This window comes from Delphinus delphis, chromosome 5, assembly GCF_949987515.2.
Source record: "Delphinus delphis chromosome 5, mDelDel1.2, whole genome shotgun sequence".
In the NCBI taxonomy this organism is placed as follows: domain Eukaryota; kingdom Metazoa; phylum Chordata; class Mammalia; order Artiodactyla; family Delphinidae; genus Delphinus; species Delphinus delphis.
The window spans coordinates 27002123-27015724 of NC_082687.1; the positions used below are offsets into that span (position 1 = coordinate 27002123).

General features: G+C 41.7%; 1 long non-coding RNA gene across 1 annotated transcript in view; it reads left to right on the forward strand.

Annotated features, from left to right (window-relative positions):
- Positions 1 to 10062, forward strand: part of LOC138414081 (uncharacterized) — a 39741-nt gene extending 29679 nt beyond the window's left edge. The window contains exons 4-8 of the long non-coding RNA XR_011246461.1: positions 823 to 936; positions 2666 to 2809; positions 3238 to 3470; positions 5269 to 5318; positions 9465 to 10062. This is a non-coding gene — a long non-coding RNA (uncharacterized lncRNA). The remainder of the gene's footprint in view (positions 1 to 822; positions 937 to 2665; positions 2810 to 3237; positions 3471 to 5268; positions 5319 to 9464) is intronic.
- Positions 10063 to 13602: the final 3540 nt, after the last annotated feature.

The window sequence follows — 13602 nt, forward strand, 5'->3', positions numbered from 1 at the left end:
TCATGTTTAATACATTAATGAATATTTACCCTTCTTTAGTGAAGCCCTTTTAATTTGCAGGATGTATCTAGGTGCCAAAAAACAGCTATTCAGCTTGTTTGGAGTTAATTATCTGTGTGGCTCTCATGACTGTATATTGGCAAACAAGTGCTCCTTTTACCTCTCTGTGATTGTAGATATCACTGAAGTAGCCCCTACCTATATAGAGGCTGCAGATCTGTTAATTTTGCCATTATCAAAGGATGAGATACTTGAGCTGGAATATGTCCATTTTTTAATCAATGAAATATTTACTCCCTATTTTGTGCAAAGTGTAATTTTAAAATTGTCACTAAGAAAACAAGCACCTAGACCTTAGGATGGTTTTCTTGAAACATCCGCCAAAGAATTACAATCCTTAAACTGAGAACCATAGTGTAAATTGAGAGAGAGAAATTCTACTTTAGATTTGACTAAATATCTAGGAGCAAATGATTTTCTCTTTGTTCACACTCTTTTTTTTTTTTTAATGCTATAGTGTCTGAGTTTCACCCCATCAGCACCACATTTTGTTTTTGTTTTTAATTAATTAATTTATTTGGCCGTGTCGGGTCTTAGTTGCCGTAGGCAGGATCTACATGGTGGCTTCTCTCCAGTTGTGGCGCGCAGGCTCTAGAGCACGCAGGCTTAGTTGCCCCGTGGCATGTGGGATCTGATTTTCCAGACCAGGGGTCGAACCCACATCCCCTGCATTGGAAGGCAGATTCTTAACCACTGGACCGCCAGGGAAGTCCCGAGGCTTTTTGTTGATGTCATTAACATTCAGATTTTTTAATTTGCTAGACGTATGCGGTGTACAGACTCAGCTCGCCTATGGAGATGACCAAAATGGGCACTCCTAGCCTACTTACACCCAATCCAAGTAAGGCTGGAGCTGATTTCCTTGTTTTGATACTGGTAAGAAGCTCCTGTTTTACATTAGTAATTTCTACCTCTCTCTCTCCCTAGAAAACAAAGGAATTTTAGTTTGTTCACAAAGAATGCCAAAATAGTCTGAAAAAGAAAGAAAGCCTTAAGCTCATAAGCACATAATCAGATCTTCCTGTCTTTCATGGGGACTGTTGTTTGGTAAATTCTGCTTTATGTTCTAGAAGAACTAAGTGGTGGTGTTCTCACACAATTCTAGTTTTGCAACAAAGTCCGATAAAATGTCATGTTCTCAGTATTCAATATGAGGCTTTTTAAGGGCAGTCTCCTTGCCTTATGTCAAAACCAACCGATGAAACAAAGGAATGTGCTGAAGCCAGCCTATTTTATTGCATACCTGACACCTTTTGTGGTTGACTTTATTACTTGATTCATGAAAAAAATCTGCAAGCTTGGCTTTCAGGTCATTTCTGATAGTCTTGTGGTTTCTTCTGTTGCTACTTACAAGCTTCGTATTTTGCTTTTCAGTAGTTTGTTTTACTTTTCAGTGAAAATGAGTTGGTAGCTTGAATGGCACCTATGCTTCAGTTATGCAAAGAATAAAGAGAGATGACTTCTTAGACTTCTTAATCGTATTAATGTGTTCTCGAGGAAGATGGCTGAGGCTGAATGGAACAGAAAGGCAGTTGTGAATGTAGAGTTTCTTTTTTTCTTTTGATCACTTCATTCCGTAAGTAACAAGAAACCCATGAAACATAAAATTCTAAAAACTAACTTTTAAGCTCAATGTTTAAAAACCAACTTGTAAATTAGAAACTGGATATTAGTCACCAAGCATGCCAAGCAACTTATTTCTTGCACTCGTAACTCCTTTTTTCAAACAGGTTAAAAACTGATAAGAAGCTTGGGAAACTCTTATCAGTCATTGCAAAAAATAGCTTAACCCATCCTAATCTGGCAAGATTTAAAAGGCCTAAATTCCTTAAAGTTTTAGGGGATTTATTTATTTTTTCTATTCGCTGTGTGCAGAATAAGAATCATTTGTGTTACAGTAAATTCAGATTTAAATATCTTCCTATTCATGTGATATACTCTATGAGGGCATTTCCAGCCTATAAAATAGATCGTTGCTTAAACTGATGCTGTAAAACATTGCAGGAAGTACAGGTTAGACTTTGCACATTTGCTCTGAGTTTGTGAATTCCAAGCAGGTCTGCTAATGGGAAGGAGCGGCTCTTCCATGGCTGTGTAGCTCTAGATCACGGCCACCTGGGTCTGTTTCCTAGGGACGACTGCCACTGATATTTTGGTGCATATTCTTCCTGTCTTTTCCTCTCTTCATATACTTTTCTTTTTTTTTTTTCTCGTTACACGGGCCTCTCACTGTTGTGGCCTCTCCCGTCGCGGAGCACAGGCTCCGGACGCGCAGGCTCAGCGGGCATGGCTCACGGGCCCAGATGCTCCGCGGCACGTGGGATCCTCCCGGACCAGGGCACGAACCCGTGTCCCCTAAATCGGCAGGTGGACTCTCAACCACTGTGCCACCATATACATTTTTTAATTTGCAAAATTAATCCCATAGTATACTTGCTAGTTTATAATCTTTTTTCATTAACAGTCTTATTAATTAAAAAAAATGGATAACCATGTCAGATAATCCATCATTTGCTATAATGTAATTTATTAAACTACAGTTGACCCTTGATAACGCAGGTTTGAACTGTGCAGGTCCACTTATATGCAGAATTTTTTCAAACAGGAAATACTACAGTACAACCTGATCCGCTGTTTGTTGAATCCAAGGATGCAGAACCGTGGCTGTGGAGGAAATAACGGATGTGGAGGAACCACTCCTGAGGAGAGTTGACAATATGTTATACTCAAATCTTCTACTGCGAGGAGGGTCAGCGACCCGAACCCCCTTAGTTATTCAAGGTCAACTCTTCTCTCCTATTGTTATACACTTAGATTATTTCCAATTTTTACCTATTGTAAATATTGTTGTGACTAGCATCCTTGAACTTAAATCTTTGGGCATATCCTAATTATTTACTATAGATAAATTCCTAAAAGTAATATTATTGGGTCAAAAGACAAATATTTTTAAATAGTCACATGTACTATTACCACCCTAAGATAACCACTGCCAACAATTTGATGCATATCTTTAGTCTTTTAAAAAATGAATATGTATGTGCATGAATATACATTTTTTTGGCGGGGGGAAGTTGTTACTGTGTTATGTATAGGAGGGGATGTACTGAAGAATTGTAAGCAGAGGAATGATATGATCTGTTTTTGTTTGTTTGTTTGTTTTGCCGCGCCACTCAGCTTGCAGGATCTTAGTTTCCCAACCATGGATCGAACCTGGGTCTCGGCAGTGAAGGTGCCAAGTCCTAATCACTGGACCACCAGGGAATTCCTGATTTTCATTTTAGAAGGATCACCCTGGCTGCCCCGTTAAAGATAGACTGCAGTGAACAAGAGCAGAGGCAGAGCCCAGGGCGGAGTCGACAGGTCCGAGCGGCTTGCAGCAGAGGGCAGCATGGAGGGAGTGAATGGAGGTCAGATTCTGGATATCTTTTTTGCAGGAAGTCAGACTGAATGTGCAGTACGAGAGAAAAAAAGCAGTGCAGATTAACTCCAAGTTCTGGAGGTCTGAGCAATTGGAAGAATGACACTGACGTCAAGTGACAGGGGAAAAAGGCTGTAGGTGGAGCAGGCTTGGCGAGAGGGAAGAACAGGAATTTCATTTGGAGAGAGTGTTTGAGGCGTCTAGTAGGTATCCAAGTGGAGAGGTCCAGTGGGCTGCTGAATATGACTTTCGAGTTCTGGGGTGAGTAGCTGTTGGAAATATACACTTGGGAATCATTGGCATATAGATGATATTAAAAGCCAGGAGACTGGGTGAGTTTACCAAGGGAGTGAGTACAGACCAAGAGAAGAGGAACTAGACTAGAGAGGGGGAGTAGGGCAACATGAAAGCACTTACTCTGCATCAGGCACTGTTCTGTGTGCTTTGCATAGATTATAGGGTGACTCGTTTATCTCCAAATAAACTCAGTGAGAGGGGACGATTGTTATCCCCATTTTACAGAGAAGGAATCTGAGGCATAGAAAGATTGTCAGTAAAACAATAACTACTTCCTATTATGAACTGATGAAATAAGTTTTAACTCTCTTTTTCAATAATGCAAACTTATTTTGAAATAAATCACGTGAACTTTTTCTGCACAGACTTTACCCATCATGTCTCAAAAATCTTCGCAATTATACATTTTAGTTATACTTTAAAGAATCAGCATGACTAATCTGTTCAAAGGTGCTTTTCTTTTCAGCTGACAACACATTCTAGGGTGGAATATTGAGGAGAGACCAATAAAAAAAAAGCTTATGTTCAAAAAGGAGAAAAGGAGAGCCATATTTAGTGTTCGATATTTCTTAAGGACATTTTTCTTGCTTACATGTGTCTCTTCCTCAATAATCATGCATTTTCTAATTATATTTGAAGATGGGAGAGGCAAGTTAATAAAGGGAAATTGTCATCATTCCTACCACCTCACCCTATAACATAATCAGAATATCTCAAAGGGACAGTTTCTAAGGCCATAGTTACTCTTAACAGAAATGTACAAAAGACAGGGAAAGACAAAACGCACTATGGTGGGTTAATCATTACAGAAGGCTTTGGGAAAAAAATCTTTGAAATTGTCCCCTTGGTACCCTGGAGATTCTTACATCTTGGGACAAGGATGCAGATGAATGAGCTCGCAGTGTGCTTTTCCACCTTCTTCTCTTCTCTGGGAAAAGGGTTATTGTGAAAGGGGAGGTGGGTAGGAGAACTTGCAAAATAGCTTTTCAGACAGATCAATTTTAGGAAGAAGAACAAATGGAAATTGGGGATCTGGAAATAAAATTTTCCCTGCCAACAGTGCTTCTTGGAAAATTTCGACATACTTTTGGGGGTTCCTGTAAGTCAAATTGAAGATGATTGTCTTAATTCCAATAGGGAAGAAATAAAGAACGATATCTTAAAAAACCAGAAGCAGCTGCAGAGGCATTCCTCTACTGAGCTCAAAATATGAGCTAATGGATAATGTTTATATTTACCTAAATACCAGAGAGCAGCACATTATTTACGCATGACCCTTAAGTAACAATATCAGGAAAAGCAGATGCAGAATGAGCTTAGAGATGTGAAAAATAGTAGAAAACCAAAAAGGGTCCTTTTAAGGTCATGTTCATAGCAAGAACAAAAACACAAAGACTCTGGGGAAAGATGATGTAATGTTAAAAAGATAACAGAGAAAGCAGAACTAACCAAAGTCTCTTTTTCTCCATTCTCTCAATAATTACCTTCAGATGGAAAGGGGAAACGAGTTATGGTACGACAGAACCTAAATTCAAGAAAGGTAAGAAATAGGAGGAGATATTTTTTAAAGTTAGTTATTTTAATGAGCTTATTTTTATGCCCAGATACATTGTATCCTGAGATATTTAGAGAACTTGTAATTTTAATCATGCAACCATGGTTAACAATCTTAGAAAATAATTTTATGAACAGAAAGTCAACTGCATTCATTAAGTCAAAACTGTCAAACTAACCTTACATCTAGGAACTTACTACTCAACTTATGAACGAAGGTTTGTATTTTTTTTTCATTTAATATTATATTGGAGCAGTTCACCAGTATTCCTCATTAAACATTCTACTGTACTATAATTCTAAATAGCTAAATAATGCTCAATTATATGAATATACCCTAAATTACATAACCAATCCCCCATGGTCCACTGTTTCACATTTTTAGCTTTTAAAAACCATGCTGGGGTTATGATAATTTTACAGAAAATTTTGTAAATTATTTTTAAAATTTTAGGTCAAATACCCAGAAAAGGAATAAATGAATCAAAGGGCTTCATATTTCAAAGGCCTTTTTTAGTACCAAAATTGCCTCCAGAAAGGAGTACGTATTTATAGTCTCAATAACAACATATGAATGCCTATTTTTCCAACCCTTATCATTATTGGAAGATTTTGATAGAAAAAAAGTTTTCGGTGATTTTTAAAAGATTTTTTTGATGTGGACCGATTTAAGATCTTTGTTGAATTTGTTACAGTATTGCTTCTGTATCATGTTTTGGTTTTTTGGCCACGAGGCATGTGGGATCTTAGCTCCCCGACCAGGGATTGAACCCTCACCCCCTGCATTGGAAGGTGAAGTCTTAACCACTGGGCCACCAGGGAAGTCCCTGGGGATTTTTTAATTGTGGCAAAATATACGTAATATGTAAAATTTACCACTTTCACCATTTTTAAGTGTACAGTTCAAGTAGCATTGAGTACATTCACAAGGTTGTGTAACCATCATAACTATCTATTTCCAGAATTTTGTCATCATACCAAACAGAATCTTTGTACCCATTAAACAAAGAAAAACTTTAAAATAATTTAAAAAAATATTGCCCTTCTTTTGCTATATGTTATTCAGTCCCATGAGCGATAGTCTTCCCCCTTCCTAAGATCTTGGAATTCTTCTGTGTTAGTCAGAATAGGACAAGCTATACTGTGGTAACAATCAACTCCAAAATCTTGTGGCTTACCCAACAAGGCTTTATTTCTCACTCAAGTTACATAATCTATGCCAGTCAGTGAGTATATCTGCTTCTCAGTCTCTCAGAAGTTCAGGCTAATAGAGGCCCAATCATTTCATTGCTTCGTCTTTTGGAACACGAGGACTTCATGGTTACTAAGCCAGGGCAAGAAAGTGCAGTAGAGCCTTGTACCAGCAATTAAATGCCTCAGGCTGGAGACAACACATGTCTTGACTTGTTTCTCTAGTGTGTGCCATGGGCTACTAGGTTCCCCTCTCAGAATATAAAAGGGTATGTAACTGTTTTCTCTTCTAGCTCAGCCACATAACCAATTCCAAGTGCCCTACAATTTCCCTGAAGGTCCATTACCTTCTAGTACCAATCTAGGTATCTACTGCTTCTTGGGTTGCAAGGAAAAACAAAAAGATTCTGGCAACTTAAGCCAAAAGGCATTTCATTGGAAGAATGTGGGGTGCTAAAGGAAGCCTGAAGAACCAGCCTGGGAACTAGAAGCTGGGTAGCCTTCCAGGCAGCAGGTCTCTTTTGACACTCTTGGCTGGACAGATGAACTGTTTCTCCTGTCAGTGCTTTACCGGGCGCAGGAGTCAAAGTCCAGGGAAGGAGAGTCCAGTTCGCTGAGGGTAGGTCACGTGCTCAGCCTTTGGCAGCGGCAGGCCTGAGAGGAGGGATTAACAGAAGGAACCTCCAGGGATCTCTGGATTCCCCAGTGTGAAGCAGGCACACGCATTTTACCGAGACTCCATGCTTTGCGGGAAAATGATTACTCAGGTGGAAATCAGTGTGCTCTGGGGAAGTGGGAGTGAAGGTAAAATGCCAGTGTCCACCACTGAGAGCTAAAGCACGATCATATTAATGGCATCAAAGCCCGTGAACCCCTGAGTCTGCTGAGTTGATATGTGCTGATTTGTTTTGCTATTTTCAATTATTAGATTGGTTCTTTCTTTTCCCCTCTGTAACGAATAGCCCGAGGCATATACCTCTAAAAAAATTAGCTTCTTAGGACAAATTGCCAGGTCTGGAATTATTGCATCAAAAGATATGAGTATTTATACGTGTTCATTTTTTATTTCACTGAAGTGACCATGGACTCTGAGAATATGTCCCTAGTCATGGCAGATGGGCTTTCTAGTGACAGGATAATTGCCTGGTTGAAGGTCATCCTACGGAAACCTCTTTCTGGGTCATGCCAGGGGCATCTGGGCTACTGGGAAAAACATACTCTTTAGAGCTCTTCTCTTTCCTTCGACATTTGTTTTATATCCATTGCTATCTGGATAAAATAAACTGCAGCGTCACTGCTTAGGTCAGTCGATCCACATGTTATAGGAAAGAGGGTAGCATTTGCCTGAGGGACCCATAGGCACTGGGCGTGCCTGCTGATATACATCAGCAAATATAAGATGGGGCACCCAGCTCCCTTTTCTCCACGCCAGGTCTCTCCAAAAGCTGAGGGCAGGGGAAGCAGTGATTGCACGAGGACAGGGCACACCACCTGGGGAGGGTACCGCTTGTGTGCCTTGACCTACATTTTGAGCCAGGTTCTTCTAACTCCAAACTTGAAAAGATAAGAGTCCCAGATTTTTCAGAGAATTTTAACTTAAATGAGAGAGAATTGGAAAATCCCTCCCGCTTCCCTGCCCACACACTCATTCCCAATTCCCCCACCCCAGCTTCACTGGAAACATCCCCTTCTCAGCCAGACCACCAGGGTGGCTAGACCAAGCGGCAGTGAACTTTGTTTTGTAATTATCCCTGTATCAGCTTATTCCCCATGGCTGGAGCATATCAGATGGTAAACGCCTTGAGATTAGGGACTGTCTGACCTTAGTACTCCCTGCAGGACTCTCCACAGTAGCTTGCCCACTCCAGGTATACAATCAGTATTTGCTGACTGAATATCCTTAGGAAAGTGGAGTAGTTCTAGAACTTCCTTGAGGTTCCAAACTCTTCTAAGTTATGATGGCTAGGAGTGTTGGGAAAGGGAGCTCTCCCTAGAAGCAGTCAGGGAACCCTGGAGGGGTTCTGAAACCCACACTTAGTGTTCTTTTTTTTTTTCTTCTTTGTTTTTTTAGTTTTGGCCACACAGTGTGGCTTGCAGGATCTTAGTTCCCCAACCAGGGATGGAACCCACGCCCCCTGCATTGGAAGCGTAGAGTCTTAACCATTGGACCATCAGGGAAGTCCCTCACACTTAGTGTTCTTCAGCAAAGAAATGAGTCTTGTGCAGAAGCAGGTGGGATGGGCCCTCACTCCGTCTTCGGGGGCTGTATCTCAGCCTGTGGTGCTCCAGCCACAGAGCCTTTTTCAGTTTCCTGTTCTAGTTCTTTGACAACACTTTCCCTGGGAACACGTCTTCCCTCTCCACGTCACATCCTTTTCACCTCTACCCATTAACTCCTCATCCCACAGATATCAGCTCAATTGTCAGTTCCTCAGTGACGTCTCAGAATAGGCCAAATTCCCGTTTAACACCTGTGCGGCTCTTCCCCAGCACTTATCAGGATTTTCAATTAATATTTACATTTGTGTTTGTAATTATCTGATACGTGCTTTCTCTCTGACTGGAGACTCTTGCTTCATGAGGGCGTGAATTGTGCTTGTTTTGTTTGCTGTTGTCTTCCTGGTTCTAGCACACCGCCGGGCATGTATATAATGGGAGAACAGTTACTGTTAGAGGCACAAGTAACAATTTCTCTACACCACATGGGTTTACTCTCTGCAATCCTGGGAGACACAGAGTGTATTAGGGTTCTCTAGAGAAACGTCATCAACTAACAGGAGATAATATATATTTCTATCTGTATATCAATAGCTATCTAGATATCATCATATTGATATTGATATATATGAGAGAAAGAGAGAGAGAGATTGAGATTTACCATAGGAATTGGCTCATGCAATAATTATGGAGGTTAAGAAGTCTCACAATCTGTCATTTGCAGGCTGAAGAACCAGGAAAGCATTGGTGTAAATCCCAGTCCAAGTCTGAAGCCAGAAAACAAGTAGCACCAACGTCCAAGGGCAGAGGAAGATGGATGTCCCGGCTTAAGAAGAGACAGAGGGAACTTATCCTTCCTCTGCCTTTTCTATTCAGGCCCTCAGTGGATAGGCTGATGCCCACCTGCATTGGTGAGGGTGATCTTTTTCACTCAGTCTACTGATTCAAATGCTAATCTCTTCTGGAAACACCCTCCTAGACACACCCAGAAATAATGTTTACCAGCTCTCTGGGCACCCCTTAGCCCAATCAAATTGACACACAAGAGTAACCATCACACAGAGATTCTGGCTTGACCCTCAGTAGAGCTTATGCAATGTGGTGCTCTCAGAATAGAATTTCTCAAATTGCATTACCCAGATTACTAGTTCATGAACTCTTAATAGGGTTCTGTGAAGGAAAAAAATTTCTTTTAAAAATATAGATGTAATGAAAATGTCAAACACGCTTGGACAGCTGTTTATTCTGTGATAATTTATCTTTAAGAAAACATACACTCCAAACTGCTACCATTGGTTATGTATGGGGAGGAGGTTTTTCCGCTCTCCCCTCTTTATACGTTTCTGTTATAATGTATCTGAACCTAATTATAACTGACTCACAACCTGAAACAGATCCAAAGATAATGTTCAGTGGAATCCATATTTGACTTTACAGGTAGCAACTTTGTGACCCATCAGGGAAAGACAATATTGTATGTAGTGGAACCTACATAAAGGGAAGGTTTCATCTGAGTTAACATCTAGACTGGAACCTGACCAACTTTTTTTTTTTTTTTTTTTTTTAATGTGGTACACGGGCCTCTCACTGTTGTGGCCTCTCCCATTGTGGAGCACAGGCTCCGGACGTGCAGGCTCAGCGGCCACGGCTCACGGGCCCAGCCGCTCTGCGGGACATGGGATCTTCCCGGACCAGGGCACGAACTCGCGTCTCCTGCATCGGCAGGCGGACCCTCAACCACTGCGCCACCAGGGAAGCCCTGACCAACTTTTATTGATTCAAATCCTTAACTCATCCAGGCACTGATGAGTGCCCACCTGACAAACTGACATGCATACTTGAATATCTCCCAGGCATCTTAAGCCTAATGAGTCTGAAACTGAAACTGATCTTGCCCATCCCAGTCACCACCACATGGACTCCTTATCCCCTGTTTTCTTTGCAGTCAGTGTTCAGTAGAGTTCATAGCTGTCTACCTAACTTATCATGCCAGGAGCCTGGGGCCATCTTTGACACCTCTTTCCTCATTTCTATATCCAGGTCTCTGTCAAGTCCCAGAATCTCCCTCTAAAATACATTTGGATCTATTACTCTCTGTCTCCACTGTCACTTGGAGGGTGAAGCTGTACCATTTTTTGCCCAGACAACTCCAAAAGCCTTCCCTCTGGATTCCCATTCCCTATGCAGCACCTGGAGAGAAAACACAAACCAGATCACGATACCACCACACTGAAACCTCTTCAAAGGCTCCCGATAGCATTAGGATACAATCCCAAATCCTACTGTTGACAAAAACAATCAATAAACAATCTACAGTAGGAATAGAAAAGAGTTTCATTTGAGCCAAACTGAGGACTATAGCCCAGAAGACAGTCTCTCAGATAACTCTGAGGAACTGCTCCAGAGAAGCATGGTTTTCAGTGCAGTTTTATGTCTTGTCAGAACAAAGAACATCACATGAATCATGGATACATTCCTTCAAGTTAAAAAAAAAAAAAAAAAAAACCCAAACAAACCAGATCATCGCGAATGCAGTGAGTTAGTGTGGCCTTGGCCCCTGGGAAGGGAGTCTTATCATCGAATGAGTTCCAGCACTGGTGTCCCAGAAAGGGAGGCATTGAATCTTTATTTTTAACATGGACATTCTTATCTTCTGGTCAATGCAGCCTTTTCTTTAAAAATTAAAGCAGATGTACAATGTATGTTTGATAAGCTACAAACAGGCTATTTTAGCATAAAATTTGAGTTAACTCATGTATAACCCAGTAAGACTTCCCCATACCTCCATACGTGGAAATTTCTTTCATCACTATATATGGCCTGTGAGGCTCCACCAGATCTGACCCCTGCTGACCCTCCACCACCCAGCATTGTCATAGTTTCTCTCACTCACTGGGCTTGAGCCTCCTGACCTCCTCTTTTAGTCTCTGGAATGTACCAGACTCTTTCCCATCCCAGGGGCTTGCACAGGCTGCTTCCCTGCCTGGATTCCTCTGCCCCCCCCCCCCCCCCCCCCCCGCCTATTTAATGGTCACGCCCTACTGATTCTTCTGGTCACTGTTTAATGACACCTTCAATGAGGGCTTCTTTTTTCTAAATATTTATTTATTTATTATTTTTGGCTGTGTTGGGTCTTCGTTTCTGTGCAAGGGCTTCCTCTAGTTGCGGCAAGCGGGGGCCACTCTTCATCGCGGTGCGCGGGCCTCTCACTGTCGCGGCCTCTCTTGTTGTGGAGCACAGGCTCCAGACGCGCAGGCTCAGTAGTTGTGGCTCACGGGCCCAGTTGCTCCGCGGCATGTGGGATCTTCCCAGACCAGACTCGAACCCGGGTCCCTTGCATTGGCAGGCAGATTCTCAACCACTGCGCCACCAGGGAAGCCCTAATGAGGCCTTCTTAACCCCACTCCCAATTTATATTCGGACACTTCATACTGAATATTATATGTGGTGTTTTGTGGCTGGCTTCTTTCACTTAGCATAATGTTTTTAAGGTTCATCACGTTGTAGCATGCATCAGTACTTCATTCCTTTTTATTGTAGATGAATTATTCTGTTGTATGGATACACACATTTTGTTTATCCACTCATCAGCTGGTGGACATTTGGGTTGAGCCCACTTTTTGGCTATTATGAACAATGCTACCAAGAACAAGCATTTGTGTGGACATATGTTTTCATTTCTCTTGGGTATATGCCTAGGGAGTGGAGTTGCCGGCTCATATGCTAATTTCATGTTTAACACTTTGGGGAAGTGACAGCGGCCCCTCTTTATGAGGAAAGGTCTAGGATTTTGCCCAGAGGGTCGCATGCCTGTCAGTGTTTGGTTGTTTTGCAAGGCCCTCACTGTTTACACCCTTCCTGTTCCTGAGTGTCTTTCCCCCTTTTATTTGCCTCTTTTATTTTCTGCTCTGTAGACTCCAGCCCCCCAGCTGATTGTAGCCGGAACCAGGCTTTTCAACGGGTAAAAGTTATTTGTAAAACATTTTGAACTCTCTGGAGGATGGCCATTAAAGTAATAATGTTCATCTGTGGGCTAGCCACTCACAGAGCTGTTTTGTAACGAAAATCTTATTGAGTAGGAGGCTTATTTAACTTGTTTCTGAGGGTTACAGCCCTACAACCGGCCATCCAGAGCCTCAATTACCCTACTCCGAGTTTGAACGTTTTAAAGAATCACTTTGAAGTTGCTTGGTGACATTATTAGTGAACCTATATATGTAAACATATGTTGCGAGCCTGTAAAAATGTATGTAGAGTTCCCGGTGTGTGCCTGGCACATAATAATTGCTTAATAAACTGTTAGCTGCTAATTACTAAAAGTTACTCTAATGAACAATCGGGTTCTTTGAGGTAAGGCTTTCAATCATTTAAAATGTCTTAACATTTTGGGGACACATTTGAGTTGTTTCAGGACACGTGGAATAGTACCCTTGTTCCATCTGCCCTGACAAATTCTCCTTTGATCCCCGCCTTTGATCCCCGCCTCGCGAAAACCAGAGAACCTGGCATTCGTTGTCAGGTGGTTATACTTAGCATAATAAAGATCGACTCTACCTACCCAGGCAAATTTAATTTGCTGAATACAACAGAACCCTTCCGTGGTTTAGATACCTTCTCCCCTCCCCCCAAGTCGTTCAGTGTGGATACACAGAAGAGTATGCTGCCCGGCCCATAAGAAAATGCACCCTACCCTTAAAAAGCTTTCAATCTAAAGCGGAGATTTACACGCATTTTACTTTAGATGGGGATCGAGAGTGGGGAAGAAAGAGCCATGAATGCGAGTCCATTCACAGCTCAGGGTCCGTCCCGGTTCCATGAGATAGTTGTCCATCGTTTCCCCTAGCAAGCCAGAGCTGAGTTAA